Source organism: Chiloscyllium plagiosum, chromosome 10 (assembly GCF_004010195.1).
Source record: "Chiloscyllium plagiosum isolate BGI_BamShark_2017 chromosome 10, ASM401019v2, whole genome shotgun sequence".
In the NCBI taxonomy this organism is placed as follows: Eukaryota; Metazoa; Chordata; class Chondrichthyes; order Orectolobiformes; family Hemiscylliidae; genus Chiloscyllium; species Chiloscyllium plagiosum.
This window is the reverse complement of record NC_057719.1, coordinates 43,194,476-43,213,268: the sequence shown is the minus strand read 5'-3', so window position 1 is coordinate 43,213,268 and position 18,793 is coordinate 43,194,476. Positions and strand designations below refer to the sequence as shown.

Here is an 18,793-nt window from a genome sequence, read left to right as displayed (position 1 = left end):
ATACCCATCCAAATGCTTTTTAAATGTAATTCTACCAGCCTCCTCCACTTCCTCTGGCAGTTCATTTTATACACTCGCCACCTTCTGCGTGAAAAAGTTGCCCCTGAGGTCCCTTTTAATTTTTTTCACCTCTCGCCCTAAACCTATGCTGTCTAGTTCTGGACTCTCCCACCCCAGAAAAAAGACCTTGTTTATTTACCCTGTCATGATTTTATAAGGTCACCCCTCAGCCTCTGAAGCTCGAGAGAGAACAGCCCCAGTCTATTCAGACTCTTCCTGCAGCTGAAACCCTCCAACCCTGGCAACATCCTTGTAAATCTTTCATGTTTCACAACATCCTTCCTATAGCAAGGAGACCAGAATCATCAGCTGATGGTGGGAAATAGAGTGACAGGTGCTGTTTTGATAGTCACTGCAATGATGTGTAGGTTAGTTTTGTTAATGTTTTAATATTTTGATATTTTCATTAAAATGAATGTTTCTTCAGGAACATTATGATATATCAGCCTTTTGGATTAGGTAGAAATCAGGTGTGATTCATCTGTACTCTGTGACCAAGTGTCATGTTGAGGTTTGTCTCCTGTGTTCAATCTTCTTGAAAAGGTGATCTTAAAATCAAGCTGACAAAGACTAGGAACACTTTGGAGTTGGATCCTTCATAAAAAATAAAAAAACCCCTTGAATATCACTACTGTTAATTTCCTAAAGCTATAGATTTATGTAAACCATTTTGTAAGTGCTGCAACTGCCAACTTTTAATATCAAATTTTAAATGCAAGTCATGGTTAAAAGACTTCACTCTTTCACAGCCTATTAAAAAGGTCATTATACATGGCATGTACCTGCATTGAAATATGCATCAGTACAAAATTGGTACTCCATTAACTTTTTTTCTTGGCTCAAATATCATTTTAGCCTTACAGTTTATCTGGGAGTTCACAAGTGGAACACACATAGTGCTCATAATACTTTCATAGAGTCATAGAGATGTACAGCACGTAAACAGATAGCCGCAGAAATGTCAGTTTGTATCTCTGATGAGAGAGTCCCCTATCACAATTGATGGCTTGGAACCCAATGTACCCCTGATTACATTAGAGCCATTCTTGGTACGAGAAACTTGGCTGTTCATGCTGCATTCTCCTGAGAATCCATCACTGTCTACATTTTCCAAAACAGCATATTTATTTGAGATGAGAATAGCCACAGGAGATTCCTGCACTACTTGCTTACTCCTCCTACCTTTCCTGGAGTTACCCAGTCTACCTGATTGTATCTGCGGTTTTTCTCCCTTGCTATAACTGCCAGCCATCACACCCCCAGCTCCTGTAAATTCCTTATTGTCTCTAACTGCTGCTCCAATTGATCCATGCAATATAATAGGATTTGCAATCAAAGACACCTTCTGCAGACACTTCCTTCATCACTAACAAGTAACTCTTCCTAAACTCCAGCAGGAAGATCACATCACTCTACTAAAGGCTATCTTTGCTCCTTCGCAATCTATAGACCCAGAAAATAATCCTCTTTAAAAAAAAATGCTCCAGGCTAACTTAATAGTTATGGCTAATATTTTTAAACTTTAATCAAGAGACAGATCTCAGTAAAACATATAGTCAAGAAAGAAGGCACTCTACTTACTATTGTAGATTTACAGCAAGGCTACACTTAAAAACAATGCACTTATCTGTTCCTGTGCTGTGAGCTCTCCCACAGAGGTTCCTCCAAGGTCAGCTGTGAATTTCACTGTTTGTTAATTTTTCTTAGATGCACTCTGATGTCCAGAGATACTTGAACTCAAACAGCAAAGACAGTAACTGTTCAGAGTCACTGCTGTGTCAGAAAGCAGTGTAGGTTTTTTCTGACTGTGTGGTTAATGCCTTTGTATGTTTCCTCCTTTTTAAAGTGCCATTATTTTTATATTTTGTCCCCCAAAGTTCCAAATCAATGTAACAGTATATAAAACAGTAATAGTTGCTCCTAGTATTTGAGGAAATCTCCTCCAGCACCTAAAGTACCTCAAAAATGGAGCAGCTCTTACAGCCACAATTTTTACCCATCCTCCATCTGAATTACCCAGAACCTAATCAGCTGCACAAAACCACTTTTGTGAATTCGTTGGTTATAGACAATCTTTAAATCTGTTACTACACCATGATCTGTTGGTATTTTTATGTCCAATGTAAGAGTGGTATTTTTATGTACAATGTAAGAGTGTACATAAGGTCTACTGTTGCATTTAGGATTCTGCATGGATAAATTAGGATGGACCATGTTGTTCAGTTAATTTCTTGATACAGTCAACTGGTGAAGAAGACCAGAATTAATTCTTTACTCAGTTTTAGATTTATTCACAAAGTGAGGCATTACACTTGCATAGCTCCTAACTCTGCAACCCACCACCAGTGTCGAAAAGTATCCCTTGATACTCATTTAAATACCAATAAAAGTTTTTAAACAAATCAGGTGTGTGAAGCTGAAATATAACCAAAATGTGAGGAATAGCCCGTTTTACATAATGTAAAAGAGGCTGCCACCTTTTACAACTCTTTGAAGAAGAGTTCATATTTGGATATTTGTTGTACACCTCCAGAGCAGGGGAATTAAACCGAAACCTCTCACCTAGAGATAGGGTTACCTAAAATCCTCAAAACATTTTACTCAGCCGTTTTACAGTTACTACAATGTGTCTCTGCAACAGGTGGGACTTGCCCATAGGTAGGGACACTTCTACCTTGCCTCAAAGGTAAGTACATCTCTTTAATATACCTGCAATTATTACCGAATGAATACCCTCCTGACCTGTATGCACTTACAATAAATTAATTTATACATCTTTATGGCATCTTATGATCAAGGAGCATATGGCATCAACAAAGCTAAATTAACAAAGTAAGTTGAAATTCTTTGGCACAGAAACAGAGTTTTAGAGTCATAGAGATGTACAGCATGGAAGCAGGACCTTCGGTCCAACTCGTCTCTGCCAACCAGATATCCTAACTTAATCTAGTCCCATTTGTCAGCACTTTGCCCATATCCCTTTAAGCCTTTCCTATTCATATACCCATCCAGATGCCTTTTAAATTCTGCAATTGTACCAGCCTCCACCAATACTTTTGGCAGCCCGTTCCATACACTCACCACCCTCTGCGTGAAGAAGTTGCTCTTTGGGTTCCTTTTAATCTTTCCCCTCTCATCCTAAACCTATGCCCTCTAGTTCTGGAGTCCCCCACCCCAGGGAAAACACCTCGCCTTTTGAGAAACACCGTATCGTTGAGAGAAACAAAAGTTAACATTTTAAGTCTGGTGACTGTGTTTGTCAGAACCTGAGAGATTTTGATGAAACCTTAAGTGTTTTTCTCTCCACTGGTACTGCCAGACCTGCAGTGTTTCTCCAGCACTCTGTTTGGATTCACATTCCAGCATCCATCCATTTCAGTGTGTAATTCATTGGGATGCTTGAGTTTGTGAAAAGGAGCTATGTAAGTTCAAGTTCTTTTACATTTATTTTCTTTCATTGCCAGAGAACTGTTCCCTGGTTAAACAAGTGACAGATTTTTAATTTGAATTATGGAATGCGCTAATATAAAGAATTAGTGAAGCTATTTGCATTCATTAAAGTGGCTCAGTGACATGCAGATAAAGTGGAATCTGATAAGTGGTGCGGGGGATGTAATTCAAGATCTAAATTTTGGAGACAATTGAAACATCTCCCAGCATTTCCATATACCTAATCCTTGATGGTGAAAATGTTGATTTAGTTTACTAATGTAATGAACACTGCAGATAAGTGTAAACTGGTAGTTTAAGTTATTTATTTCTTAAGCTTTTCTATAAGTTTAGCTAATGCTCTCGATAATGTAACCAGTTTTAGATGCTTTCCTGAAATGGTAAAATAAACCACACCAGAAATTGGTTCTTTGATACACTTGTGTATATATATTTTGATAAACTAAAGAGATAGTCGCAGAACTGTAAGAGTTGTAGAATGTTACAGTACTAGAATGTGTGTGGTGACCAGTGGTCGTGTTTACCACATCAGTTTTTCTCCTTTTTCAACTATGAAATCTAATCCCATTCTCAATTCCCATATCATTTAATATTTCTGTTTCGTAAACAAAATTATTTAATTTTCTTAACAGGCTCTGCTTCAGTGATAGTTTATGGTGGAGAATTCTACATTCTTGCATGCTTTGTTCAAAGACATTCTTTTCAAATATTTTCTCCATCTTGTGGTTAGCTTAAATTTCTGCATTCACACTGTAATTTTACTAACCGGCGGAAAATAATCACACTGTTTACCTTTTCATAATCTTCAGCACCTCCATCAGGTGAACCCTGAAACTTTCATGCTGTAGTTGAGTTAAACTGGTCCTCGAAGAACGAAAGCCTGTTCTCTTAGCCCTGAAAAGACTTGCATTCAATTAGCACCTTTCACATCCTCACAGATTCATAAGTATTTGACAGCCATTAAAAACTTTTTTTAGTTGTGTTGGTTGAAGGATTAACATCAGTCATATCATTGGAGAAAACTACCTCGCTCTTCCTTGAATATCACCATGAATTTTTTTACATAGACTTAAGTAACTAGACAGGGACATGGTTTAATGTTTCAATCTGAAAGACAACACAACCCTCCCTTGGGACAACACTGAAGTGTCCGTTTGAAATTTGTGTTAAGGTTTCTTTATTTGGACTTAAATTTGCCACCATCCGATTCAAAACTGAAAGTACCTATACTGTGCTAAATGGGATAGTATTTGAACAGATCTAACGACTCAAGCTGGCATCCATGTGGTTGTTCTCAACTATAATCTAACCTATTACAAAATATGTCCTTTACTTTATCAATACTAAGAAGCTGTGAAATCAACCCTGGCTCAATAAAGAGTGCAAGAGAGCATTCCAGAAACAACACCAGGCACACAAAAATATAAGATGTCAACTTGATAAAGCTACAACATAGTACTACATACATGTCAAACAGTTGAAGTAGCATACAGAAGACAGGGGCTAAGCAATCCCATAGCCAAAGGATCAGTCTAAGTTCTGCAGTTCTGTCTCAGTGTTGTGAATCGTGGTGGATAATTAAAGAACTGACAGAAGGTGGAGACTGCACACATTTGACCACATTCAGCCAGAAGTGCCAAATAGATAACCAGTTTCTGCATTCTCCTGAGACATCTAGTATCACAGAGGACTCTCTTCAAGCAATCTGATTTACTCTGTGTAATATCGAGAAACCATTGAAGGCATGGGATATTGTAAAGGTTATGTACCCAGACAGTGTCAGAAATAGTCCTGAAAACTTGATGTCCAGAACCAGCCACTTCTCTAGCCAAGGTGTTCCAATAAAGCTACAACACTGACATCAACCCTACAATATGGGTATCCTATCCCCAAAAAGCAGGATAATTCCAACCCAGCCAGTTAAACCCCATCAGTCTGCTCTTGATCAGCCACAAAGTGATGGAGGGGTCTTTTAATAGTGCTATCTGGTATAACTTACAAAGGAAAATCTTGCTCACTGACACTCTGTTTGGGTTTTACTAGTCTCTCTCTGCTGCTGACCTCATCACAGCTTTGATCCAAAAGAACTGAATTTCAGAGGTGAGATGAGAGTGACTGCCCTTGACATCAAGGCTGCATTTGACTCTGTGCAACGTTAAGGAGCCATAGCAGCACTGCATTCAAGAGGAATCTGAGGAAAAAATGCTTGACTCATTGGATTCATATTTGGTTCAAAGTAAAATGGTTATTGGTGGTCAATCATCTCAACCACAGGATAGCACTGCAGGGGTTCCTCAGAATAGTCCCTTAGGGTCAACCACCTTTATATGCTTCATCAATAATCTTTTCTCCATCGTAAGGCCAGGAGTGGGGATTAAACAATGTTCAGCATTATTCACAACTCCTCAAGTACCGAAGCAGTCTGTGTCCATGTGCAACAAAACCTGATGAAGCTATAAGACTTAGGCTGATAACTGACAAGTAACATTTGTGCCACGGATGTGGCAGGCATCCAACAAGAGAGAACCTAACCATTGTTCCATGACATTTTAATGGCATTAGTATTGCAGAATACTTCACTATCAACATTCTGGGGCTTACCATTGACCAGAAACTGACCAGACCAGCTACTAAAATACTGTGGCTAGAAACTCTGGGGATTCATAAGGTGGGTTTTTCCACAATGCCTGTCACCATCTACGAGGGACAAATCCAGGTGGAATATGGTCTATTTGCCTGTTATGGTACAGTGCCACCAACTCCAGAAAGCTCAGCACCATCAAGGAGAATGCAACCCATTTGATTGACATCCCGTCCATCACCTTCCACCCTCATTACTTTCACCATTAATGCATTGTAGCAGCAATGCATACCATCTGCATGATGCATAATAGAACCTTTGAAATTATTGGCCTGACTGTATAGAAGGACATGGACAGCAGAAGCATGAGAACATCATTACTGGCAAGTTCCCCTCAAATCAACATCAACAAGTTTCCTGACTTGGAAACAAGTCGCCTTTCCTTCACTGCCGACAGGTGTAAATCCTGGAATTGCCATTCAAATAGCACAGTAGGTGTCTGAGCATGCAAGGACTGCAGTAGTTGAAGAAGGTGGTTCCCACCACACTTTCAAAGGCACTTAGAATTAAGCAACAACTACTGACCTAGCCTGTGACACCTACATCCTGTAATTGAATAAAAGAAGCACCCTGCCATCTGCAAAATCATACTTCAGACTTCCTAAATATATGACATCATCAGAATTGGAACTCCAATCATAGCACAATTTATACAAAAGAACATTTCTTTTAGAAACCGTGAATGAAAGAGTGTCTCTCATAGCTCATTTGTCACACTCTTGCCTCTGCGGCAGGAAATGATAAAATTAAGTTCCTTCCAGAAAGTTGAGCACAAAACATAGGCTGACACTGATGGGCTACTGTGTTGTCAAAGATGCCATCCTTTGGGTGAAATAATAAACCAGGGTACTGCTTAGCCCCTCAGGTGGATGTAAAAGATCAGAAGACACAGGTTTAAAGAAGAACTGGAAAGTTAGTCCTTGTATGCCCCAATTAACATCATTAAAATAGATTATCTGCGTCATTATTACTTTGCTGTAATGCTGGGGCTTGTTGTCTGCAAATTGGTTACTGTGTTACCTATATTTTAACTATGATTGCACTTCATATGCTGAAAAACACATTGAAGTCATCAAATAAATGCATGATTTTGAGTTTTTAATCTTGGAGTACAGATTTTTAGAAAAACCTGGCTTAAAACCTGCTGTTAAACTTCAGTGTATTCTATAATTTAGCCCACTTTATTCATTTTTGAATTTTTCCCAAGCATTGTTTATACTTTGGAATAATCAGTAAACCAGCAACCTGAGTGAAGGTTTCCTTTCCAAATTTTTACCATTTACTTAAGTTTAAAAAATAGTTGAGATATAAACCTGCCACACTGTGCACTATGTATGATGGTAAACATGCAGACTTTTCAAAATTCATTTTTGTCAATTTATCATCTGGTGGGGAAAAAGGAGCTTCAGTCAAGCGAAATACAACCAAAGGGGAGAGGAAGACTGGATGATAACAGCAGCATGCCTTTTCCCCCTAATATAAACAAACAAAATTAATCAGGAATCCATTTGCACAACAAACAGTCAGCTTCACAAGAAGAAAATGGTGCTGCTCAATGTTTAGACTGTTGCCAATTTCAGGACCACTGACAAATGTGGTACAACACAGATGGGGAGAGGGGTGTTGTTGGTATTGGTAAATAGCTACAGAATTCAGGACAGATTTTCCCAGTAACACAGACACAGGACACTGTCAATAATTTGCCTAATATTTATCACACAGAAATTTTAAGTTAAAGGTGACATGTTTCCTAAATGCTCAAAACAAACTTCAGGTTATTAATTCAAATGATTTGCTTTGTGAGGAACATAAACTTTCCTGTGATTCAGAGAAAACTTCTTAGTGAACCAAAATGACAATCTGTATTCTGTTACACAAATGTTACAATATCCTTGCTCCTTTTCCCATCTTATGTGAGTGCAGCTAAAATACACCAAAGTACAACATCACTTCAATTACCTGCTCATTGTAACTAGTATTTGCAAGTGTGTGCAAGCTAGACAGATCAAAGATGGGTGTTTCATCTTCAGGCCTGCAATTTTGTACCTCTCATGGACATAAATTCCATGATGAAGAAATGAAATATATGTTCCATTTATTCAAAACTGGAATTGTAAGTTCAACTCCGTAACAGTGATAATGGAACTATCATTGATTGTCCTAAAAATCCACCCCTCAGGTGGTTCACTAATGTTCCTCAGGGTAGGAAATCTTGCCATTCTTATCTAGCCTGACCTACTTGACTGCAAACCAACAGCTTTCTGAAGTGAGCCATTCAGATAGGGCAATTGGGAATGAGCGGTAATTGCTGCCCTCACCAACAACATGGGATGCTGTGTACAACCCAGGTTTTATTGCCCATACCCAACTGCTCTTAAGGTGGTGGTAATCTTGAACTGCTGCAGTCCTTTGGGTGTAAGGACACCCCCAATACTATTAGGAAGCAATACCATACGACTGAGATGATTGGCTTCCAAAAACCACAATCATCTTCCTATCTACTTGAAATGACCTCAACCAGTGTAGTGTTTTGCCCCGAATTCCTATAGACTCCAATTTTGCCAATACTCCTCTAATGTAGTCAAATATTGCTGAAAAGATTGTGTCTGTTCATTTGTCTGTATTTTTAATTTGGACTGAAGTGGGGAAAGGATAGTCTTTAAACCAAGGATTGTGGAGGGAATTTGTGCATTTTTCAAAAGCATGTTACTGAAGCTTATTGTAAATTGTGTTTACATGGTTGCTTTGTTCAGTGAGGGAGACTTTGTTTGTTTGTTTGCTTGCAGACAGGTCAGTATCAGGAAGTGTGTACAAAGTGAGATACAGCCAGCAACCGGTAGTTTATTGGTTGTTGACCAGTTGTAGATGAGCAAGGCCATCAGCTTGGCAACAGCTATCTATTGGCTTCTGGGTAGCTCAACAGCTTTGGCTGTACACAAAACTGGTGGAAGCCTTTAGACCTCTAGAAGGGGAGATGGTGTACATTTCTCTCCAATAAAATATCTAAAACTTGAAGAAAACCAGTTTACATTCCCTCACCAGTTGCTGTAAGCTGTGGTTTTAACTAGTAACAAAGAGATTTTACAGATGATGTATCAACTGTCTGTACTTCCTATGAAGAGGTGAAAAGGTATTGTGAAAGAGAAATTAAAGTTCAATAAGCAAAGGATCATCTTTACCCTAGTTCCAACCTTCCAGCTCAGCACCACCCTCATGACCTGTCCTACCTGCCAATCTTCCTTCCCACCTATCTGCTCTACCCTCCCCTCTGACCTATCCCCTCCTTCCACCTATTGTACTCTTATCCACCTTGTCCCCAACCCCACCGCCCCCTCCCATTTATCTCTCCACTGAGGAGGCTCCATGCCTCATTCCTGATAAAGGGCTCTTGTCAGAAACGTCAGTATTCTTGCTCCTCAGATGCTGCCTGATCTGCTGTGCTTTTCCAGCACCACTCTAATCTTGACTGATCTCCAGCAGCTGCAGTCCCCACTTTTGCTGAAAGGATCATCTCAGCAAACCCTGTGGACTAGGGAAATTGAATTGCGTTCAGATTTCTCTCTTCATCCATTATACAATTTTTTTTTTGTCTGTCAAAAAACAAAGAAAATTACAGCACAGGAACAGGCCCTTTGGCCCTCCAAGCATGCGCTGATCCAGATTTTTTAACGAAACCTGTCATCTATTTTCTAAGGATCTGTATCTCTGCTCCCTGCCCATTCATATATCTGTCTAGATACATCTTAAATGATGCTATTGTGTCCACCTTTACCACCTCCTCTGGCAACATGTTCCAGTCCCTCACCACCCTCTGCGTAAAGATCTTTCAACGTGTACCTCCCTTAAACTTTTTTCCCTCTCACCTTGAACTCGTGAACCCTAGTAATTGATTGCCCCACTCTGGGAAAAGGTTTCTTGTTATCCACCCTGTCTATTACCGCTCATGATTTTGTAGACCTCAGCCTCCGTCTTTCTAATGAAAATAATCCTAATCTACTCAACCTCTCTTCATAGCTGTAATTATCAACAAACACATCGAGTTAGACCCCATCTACCACCCCCTGAGAAAAAGAACAGGAAATGACATCACAGGAAGTGACATTACCAACCCAAAAAAACTCGAAAGAAAGCAGGAATTATCAGCAGTGCTTCGCCCAGCGGCCCACTGAAGATGTTATCTAGTATGGTGATGAAACGTCTGGAAATGAACCTTCCAGCTCAGCAAGCAAACCTACATCCAGAACCTCAACCTAAGTTACAAATCTTCTCAAAACTCGCTGTAATTTTGTATGTTTAGGAGAGGGTTAGAGTTTAAGTGGTGGTTATATGTTGACAGTTAATACTTGCCTACCTGTGGTTAGAATCAATATATTTGTCATACATTTCTATTAAGTACAGAAATCTGGACTCCATTTTCTGTTAATATAAGTCTATCAAACAGGTGAACTGGGGAATTTTGTGTACCTTTGTAAGATGTTTAAGATTAATGACAAAGCTGGGCATAGTACGGCTTGATTTCCAGTTGATTGCCTCAGTGAGAAATGTCACTGTCCTGATGTCAGGAGTAGTCACTTCTGCCTCCCCACATAAGTTCAGATCTTTGCCCATATCAGGACCAAGGTTGTAATGATGTCAGGGATCGAGTGGCCCTCATTGAACCCAAATTGAGTATCAGTGAGTAGGTTATGATAGCTGCTTTATGTTAACAACACCTTCCTTCACTTTTGCCGATGATCATGAAGAGGTACCGTGGAGACATCTAACAGTGGAGCATTTGTTGCCAAAGGAGGGAAACATCTGCCCACATTAAGGAAGAAAGTCCTGCCTCAGAGACCAGTTGGCTAATCTGATTGGATTGCAGCTCTTTATTCCCAGCAGCATCACTGGGAAGGTTTGCCATTGCTGGGACTACATTTGGTCCCAGCAAAGATGAACCAGGATCCTGATCAAAGGTTAGAATTGGGTCTGTCAGGGGCACTAGGATGGGAGGACCTGTGAGAGGAGTGGGGCCTGATCCCAAGGCCAGGGAGGAGGCACTTGCAGCAAGCCCCCAATTAGGAAAGGTTGTCTGTAGGAGACTTGACTAGGCAAGTCTGCTGGGAATCCTCCCATCCCTGACCTATTCCCCTGGCCTGGAAATTATAGTTGAGTGGGAAATGACATTCTAAAAGGGTAGGTGGGTGGACCTAGCCCCTGTAAAATAGAAGTCAGGTGGGGATTGATAGCTGGGCAGAAAACGTGCAGATGTTTATGGCCGTCCCTCATCTCAGCCTCCAAACCCATTGGCAGGGAGCAATAAAATCTTCCCCCGACATCAAACCCTGAGTTTCTGGCCTCCCTGCAGCACAGGCTACTCCTATTATAATGGATAGATTGTCTGAGAATGAAGGAGAGGTGAACTGCTTTGAAAATATTTGGCATTTCCAAGTCCAGCTGGGTAAATGTACCACTTGAACCAGACATTAAATTGTTGAGTTGACAAAAAATTCCATGTGAAAGTGAGGACTGCAGATGCTGGAGATCAGAGCTGAAAATGTGTTGCTGGAAAAGCGCAGCAGGTCAGGCAGCATCCAAGGAGCAGGAGAAACTTCCATTCCTAAAGAAGGGCTCATGCCCGAAACGTCGATTCTCCTGCTCCTTGGATGCTGCCTGAACTGTGCTTTTCCAGCAAAAAATTCCATGTTCCAATTCAAAAGTTATTACATCTCAGATGTGACAAAAGTAGAGGTGTATCAGTTCACTTTACTGCCCTGACTACAGAAGGATGAGAAAAATAAGCACAATATCTTATTGCTGACTGCTCAATGTGGTCATTGAGTGAGATATTTTTGGGCTGCTGCACCTGTGGAACCATGTCAACGTCTTCAAGAGCGGGAGAGAATCCGGTCGAGTCAAAAGAATGGAAAAATTACCACTAGAAAACAGTTGCCATTAAAATATGTCTCACTGACTGATATAATTTGTTGCTTCTAAAATGGGGGGAGGGTTGCTGTGCCAGTATTATCTTATTTTTTGTCTCCCTTAGAGCACTCTTGCTGGAGTGTTGTTCTACAAACATTGTCTGATATTTTGCCAAATTGGCCATGACTTGAATGTTGTCTGACACCTGAATAATTTTTAAAGAGCTGGCCAATTTTTAATCAACCTGTTTAAATGTGTTATCACACACACACTGTAAGAAGGATCTGAAGGCTTGTAGAGGGTGTGAAAGAGGTTTACCAGGTTGTTGCCTTGATTGGTATATATTAGATATAAGGAGAGTCTGGACAAACATCGATTGGTTTTACTAGAGCGTTAGAGGCTGAGGGGGTGACCTGATTGAAGTATATAAAATGATGAGAGACGTGGATAGGGTGGAAATGTCAAATACTAGGGGGCATGGGTTTAAGGTGAGAGGGGGAAATATTTAAAAGGAGCTATGTGAGGCATATTTTATAGGAGTGCATTGCCTTGGAAAGCGGTAGCAGCAGATCCAATAGCAACATTTTAAGAGCCATTTATACAGAACAGGCAGGGAACAGAAAGATCTGGACTATGTTCAGGCAGATAGGATTAGTTTACAAATTGCCTCATGTTCAGCATAGAAATAATGGGCTGAAGGGCCTGTTCCTGTACTGTACTGGCCTATGTCCCATGTAACTCAGTAGCCATCACATTCCTGAGGTGGTATCTGGACCTTCTGGTCCAGTGGTAGGGATGTTGCCACCTCTCCCACAAGACTGTAGTCTCTTGGGTGTATGCTAGTCATCCAGTAAGGATGAGGGCAGGTACTCAAGACAGCACTAACTTCGGCACCATCAGAGGTAGGTGCCACTGATGCCGATAGGAGAGCGTGAGGGAATGCCTTGAGGTGAAGGCATCTTCGTGTGACCTTGTACACGTTTTTAATTTCAAACAGGACACTGCTTTCAGGCTGACATTGTGGGGGAGTAACCCTTCCAATGGAGTGAATACCTCAGCATTCCTGCAGTCAGTGTTTGCACAGTGGCCCTGATTGACCCTGTAATTAGCCTATGCCATCTGGGAGGTCACCCACTCAATACTGGAAACCTCATTATGAGCTCAATGGAGTGAATCTACAGATACATCATAGAAGGGTATCCTCCAGCAACAGTGATAGCTGGTTCATTAATTGCCCCTCACCATTTCCCTCAATAGTGACCATCTGCCCATCCCTACGGTGGCCTGCCTGCAAGCTCTGGGATTGGGAGAGGGGGTTGGATATCTCACCTATAAAATTCTAACAGGACTGGACAAGATAGATTATGGAAGAATGTTCCTTGATGGTGGGGGAACCCAGAACCAGGGATCACAGTCCATGGATAGGTGTAAGCCATTTAGGACTGAAATGCAGAGAAATTTCTTCACCCAGAGAGTAGAAGTCACTACCATAGAAAGCAGTTGAGTAAAAGCATTATTTGATTTCAAGAAGGAGTTGGATATAGCATTTGAGATTAAAGGGATCAAAGAATACAGGACTAAAGCAGGAATAGGCCATTGAGTTGGATCTTCAGCCATGATCATAATGAGTAGCAAGCAAACTCAAAGGGCTTAATAGCCTATTCCTGCTCCTATTTTCTATGTTTCTATGGCCATTATTCTGGGAGATCATAGTGGAAGTCACCATTCCTTAAAAGAACTAGATCCCTAAAGCTGATGGTTAACTGCATTGAATTGTGTCAGACTTCAGGAATTGGCTGTAGTTAGGCTCCTTTGGATTTCCAGCCATCCACTGGGATCATCTCCACAGCCACAGACCAATTTCTACCCTGTAGCCTGACATAGATGGATTCCTTAGTTTCTTTTCTGACTTAGAAATACACTTGACTTCAGAAAAGTACCTAATCCGTGCTTAAAAACTTCTGTGTATTGATGGAGTGTCCATTTTTTTTCTATTTATGGATCCAATATGACCCATACAAACTTTTGAGGAGAAAGTGAGGTTTGCAGATGCTGGAGATCAGAGCTGAAAATGTGTTGCTGGAAAAGCGCAGCAGGTCAGGCAGCATCCAGGGAACAGGAGAATCGACGTTTCGGGCATAAGCCCTTCTTCATACAAACTTTTGACTCATGTTCCCATTAAGTTGCAGATATTTCATGTTGATATCACTGATATGAATAGACTTTATTCTGAGTTGCCAATTATCTATAAACAATGTAAGTGATACTAAAAACATTAGTTTAAAAATGGTTTCAAAAATGAGCACATTTCTTTTCCTTTCCAATCAATATTCATATGAAATGCCCAGTTTCCATTAATGGTGATCATTTGTGCACACGTAGTTACATAATGTTTTCAAAACAGAAGCAAAGTGTGCATTGACATGAAGTTGTTTCCACAACTGAACACAGGTTAATTTTTAAATGTTTATTCTTAAGCATCAATTAATATATCCTTGGTATTGAAGGTCAAACTGTAGTAACCAAAAGATATTTGTAACCATGCACTGTATGAAGATACCATTGCCATGAAAGAAGCCTAGACTTGTTAAATCACCACTGCTTACAACAGAGCACCTTCACTGTTACTTGTGTGGGTTGGAGTGACATTTACCCACTAAAATATAATTGATTCTAGAGTCTCTTCTAAATGCCTTCAAATCACTATCTTATGTTCTCTTCTCTACTTTTGTACAACTGTATGACACATGGATTTCCAGTGAATAATTAAGTCTAACTGACCTACTTTGGTGAGGAAAAATGCTGAGAGGACATATTATAATTTTAAGATAACATATTAGCTGATCATTCTGAAGTCAGCTGATTATCAATTACATATCTCCAGATTTCAGAATAACTTAAAGTTATCTATTACTGAGAATCATGAGATCTTGGTATGTGAGTGGCTGATCAATCTGTAACATCTTCAGAGGTCCAAGCATCACAGATGCCCTCCTTCAGTCAAATTGATTCACTCCACGTGATATCAAGAAGTAGTTGGAGATGCTGGATACCTTCAAAGGACATCAGCCCTGAAAATAGTCTAGCAATATTACTGAAGATGTATGGTGCAGAATTTATCACATCCCTAGCCAAGTTGTTTTTAATATGGCTACAACATTGGCATCTACTTGACAATGTGAAAAATTGACCAGGTCTGGCCTTCACACACACATCAGGACAAATCCGACCTGGTCAATTACAGCCCCATCGGTGTACTCTTGGTCGCCATTAACGTGATGGAAGGTGTCATGAGCAGTGTTATCAAGTGTCACTTCCTTAGCAATAAACTACTCACTGGCACCCAGATTGCGTTCCGGCAGGGCCACTCTGTCCAAACTTCATTTCAGCCTTGGTTTAAACATGTACAAGAAAGCTGAATTTCAAAGGTGAGAGTGACAGTCCTTGATATCAAGAAGTCCTAACAGAACTGGTCAGTGTGAAACTGGGGGAGAACTCTTCACTGGTTGGAGTCGTACCTAGGACAAAGGAAGATGGTTTTGGTTATTTGGAAATTATGGACTACAGTGGCTCAAGAAGAGGTGATAAATCAGGCTAGTCAGCAACACTCCCATCCCATGAGTTATATTTTTTTAAAAATGCAAGATTTATTGTTCAGAAGAAACTTTGATTAATACAATATACCAATCTGCTGCTCCTCGTGAGTGTACTCTAACATAAGAAAGTGCATTCTACAAGCATTAAAAAGAACTAAATTAAATAAAAGCCTTTGGACCACTTCTGTCTAATGACTATGAATAATTTGCATTAGTCAGCCCATCTCATTATACCAGGAGAAATTCCAGCACATACACTCCATGATTCTCCAAAAATAACAACTTGAGCATCAAATTTTAATGTGTTCTTACTAGATCCTGGCCTACTGCTTTCCACTGGAGATGATTCCTCCATCTTTTACCACCAGCTACAGAAACAAGTATAAATCTAATTAATGGAAAATAACAGGTTGGCAGTACGATGTTGTGTAAGTTGCAATCCAGTTGGTGTGATCAAGTTGTGGTGCACGGGTAAATTTAATAGATGCAAAGTGGAATTTCTATACCTTGTAACTTCTAGTGCTGATGTTGTTTAATATATTTTGGTGTGCTATCCACAATGGCAGTGGTTACATATACTGTACTTCCTGTAATTTGTGAAGCAGCAGTATCCAAGTATAAAGTTAAAAACCTGCTCCTTCATCGGGTGGTTGTGAAGTATAAGATCGTAAAACACAGAATTTATAGCAAAGGTTTACAGTGTGATGTAACTGAAATGATATATTGAAAAAGACCTGGATTGTTTAAGTCTCTCACCTTTTTAGAATGACATGTTGGTTTCAGTTCTTTTGTATGTAAATCGCAAGACGTTTTAAAAAGTTACATTATCAAGTGAACTTTAACAATTGGTGTCATGTCGGCCCAGATAATGCATATCTGTAAAAAGGATTTACAGAATCTTACATGGATTCATGAAGTTTTTGAGCAAAGTAAAACGTAATTCTGCAAGTATAAATTCACCCCACATACTTATGTGCATGTGGGTGAGTGTGTGTGTGTGGTGGGGAGGAGTGGTGGGGGTTATGAATGTCTGTGAGAGTGTGTGTGTATGTGTGAGAGTTTGAGTGTAAAGGGGTATAAGTCTGTGAGAGGTTGCTTGTGTGAGTGTATATGTGAGCGTATGAGGGAGGGTCTGTGTGTATGTATGTATGTAGTGCAATAGGGTCACGTGTAGTGTGACATGAACCCCAGGTCCCGGTTGAGGCCATCCGCATGGGTAGCGAACTTGGCTATCAGCCTCTGCTCAGCTACCTTCCGTTGTTGCCTGTCCCGAAGTCCACCTTGGAGGACGGTCACCCAAAGGTCGGAGGTGTTTTAAAAAATTCTCAAGGTCAGGTTCGTAGGAGAGTAGTCTGACACAGAACAAACGACCAAGAGGCGAGTCTGCTAGAATATGAGCATTTTATTCCCCGCAGCGTCGCCACAACCAGGTCTCATACTTACAACGGGTCTGGCTTATACTCACTCTACATGTTACCGGAACTGGGAGCCGTCAGTTCTCGTAGAGCGGTTGCCAACAACCCACGCTCGGCGGTTAAACGTAACCCCGGAGCAGACTCTCCGAACTGGAGACTTTTCCAGCTGATATACTCTTTTCCAGATATAAACATTAATGTGAACAGCAGAGCAAGGCTAAAAAACACATTCCATTCTGGTTACATACAGATAAGAAGATTCACACGGGGAGGTGTGTAATAAGATTCACACGGGACTAAGCAACACCTCCATTCCGGTTAGATTCACACATGTATTGGGACATAATTTTTAACCGTTTCACCACATTCCACTGCTTGGCCCAATACATGTGTTACATTATGATTCACACATGTATTGGGACATAATTTTACACCACAGGAGGTCAACTGTCCCAGACCGCTGAAGTGTTCTCCAACAGGGAGAGAACACACCTGTCTGTTTAATTGTTGTGCGGTGTCCATTCATCCGTTGCCACAGCCTCTGCTTGGTCTTGCCAATGTACCATGCGTCTGGGCATCCTTGCCTGCATGGGATACCACCATATATGTGGAAGGTACTCTTTCGACTCAGATAAATTTGTCTATCTCATACACTGCAGAGGCTCATAACACCCGCCACCCCCACCACAAACAATCTCTCTCACACACACACACACACACACGTTTGTGGGGTGAATTTGTACTTGCAGAATTCCATTTTACTTTGTTCAAAAACTGCATGAATCCATATAAGATTCTATAAATCCGCTTTTTAGATTAGAATCAGTCTGACCATCGTGACACAGACAGTCTTACACAGGGCAGCTCCCACCTTAAATGCATTATCTGGGCTGACATGACACCAGTTGTTAAAGTTCACTTAAAGATGAGAGACTTAACAAACGATCCAGGTCTTTTTCAAGTTATAATTTCAGTTACATCACACTGTAAACCTTTGCTTTAAATTCTGTGTCTTACGATCTTATACTCAATAAACACTTGATGAAGGAACAGCGCTCCAAAAGCTAGTGCTTCCAAATAAACCTGTTGGATTATAAGCTGGTGTGCAATTTTTAACTTTTGTACACCCCAGTCCAACAGCGGCATTTCCAAATCCGTATCTAAGTATGAACATGATACATAATGAAGAAATGTACTAGTCCCAAAATTGTATGACCAAACTGGTCGGCACACATTACATAAAAGATTGTCGTCTGCTGATTCAGTTAGATTTGACCCACTAGATAAGTATAAAGATGGAATTGATGCACAGCATGCTACACAGGGATAGTGTAACTGACAAAATGTTACTTTACCTGGAATGAAATTCCATAAGATCATCAAATCATAAAACAGCTACAGAACAGGAGGTCATCATTTGGCCTGGCATGTCTGTGTCAGCTCTCTGCATGAACCGTGCATTTAGTGCCACTTCCCTACTTTTCCCTGTAGCTAAGCAAATTATTTATTTTCAGACAATGATCCAAGTCTATTTTGAAAGCCACAATTCTGCTTACACCACACTCTTACGGAGTGCAGTATAGACTCAAATGACTTCTCTCCTTTTAAACTGTTTTATTATTCCTGTGAATCTGTTCTATAACTTTCCTAATGTCTTCAAGTTCTTCTTGTAGTGTGGTGCCCAGAACTGGATGCAAAACCATTGAGCCAAACAGGTGTATTATATAGGT

At 40.4% G+C, this 18,793-nt stretch overlaps 1 protein-coding gene across 2 annotated transcripts in view; it reads left to right on the top strand.

Moving 5' to 3' along the window:
- Window positions 1-18,793, top strand: part of LOC122553578 (SERTA domain-containing protein 2-like) — a 56,124-nt gene that overhangs the window by 1,807 nt on the left and 35,524 nt on the right. Inside the window, exon 2 of one of the 2 annotated variants that reach the window (XR_006312766.1) lies at window positions 10,166-10,212. The exons of the other annotated variant lie outside the window; for it this stretch is intronic. The gene's annotated coding sequence lies outside the window, so the exon portion shown is untranslated. Of the gene's footprint in view, window positions 1-10,165; window positions 10,213-18,793 lie in introns of those variants that run through there. 2 annotated transcript variants of the gene reach the window in all.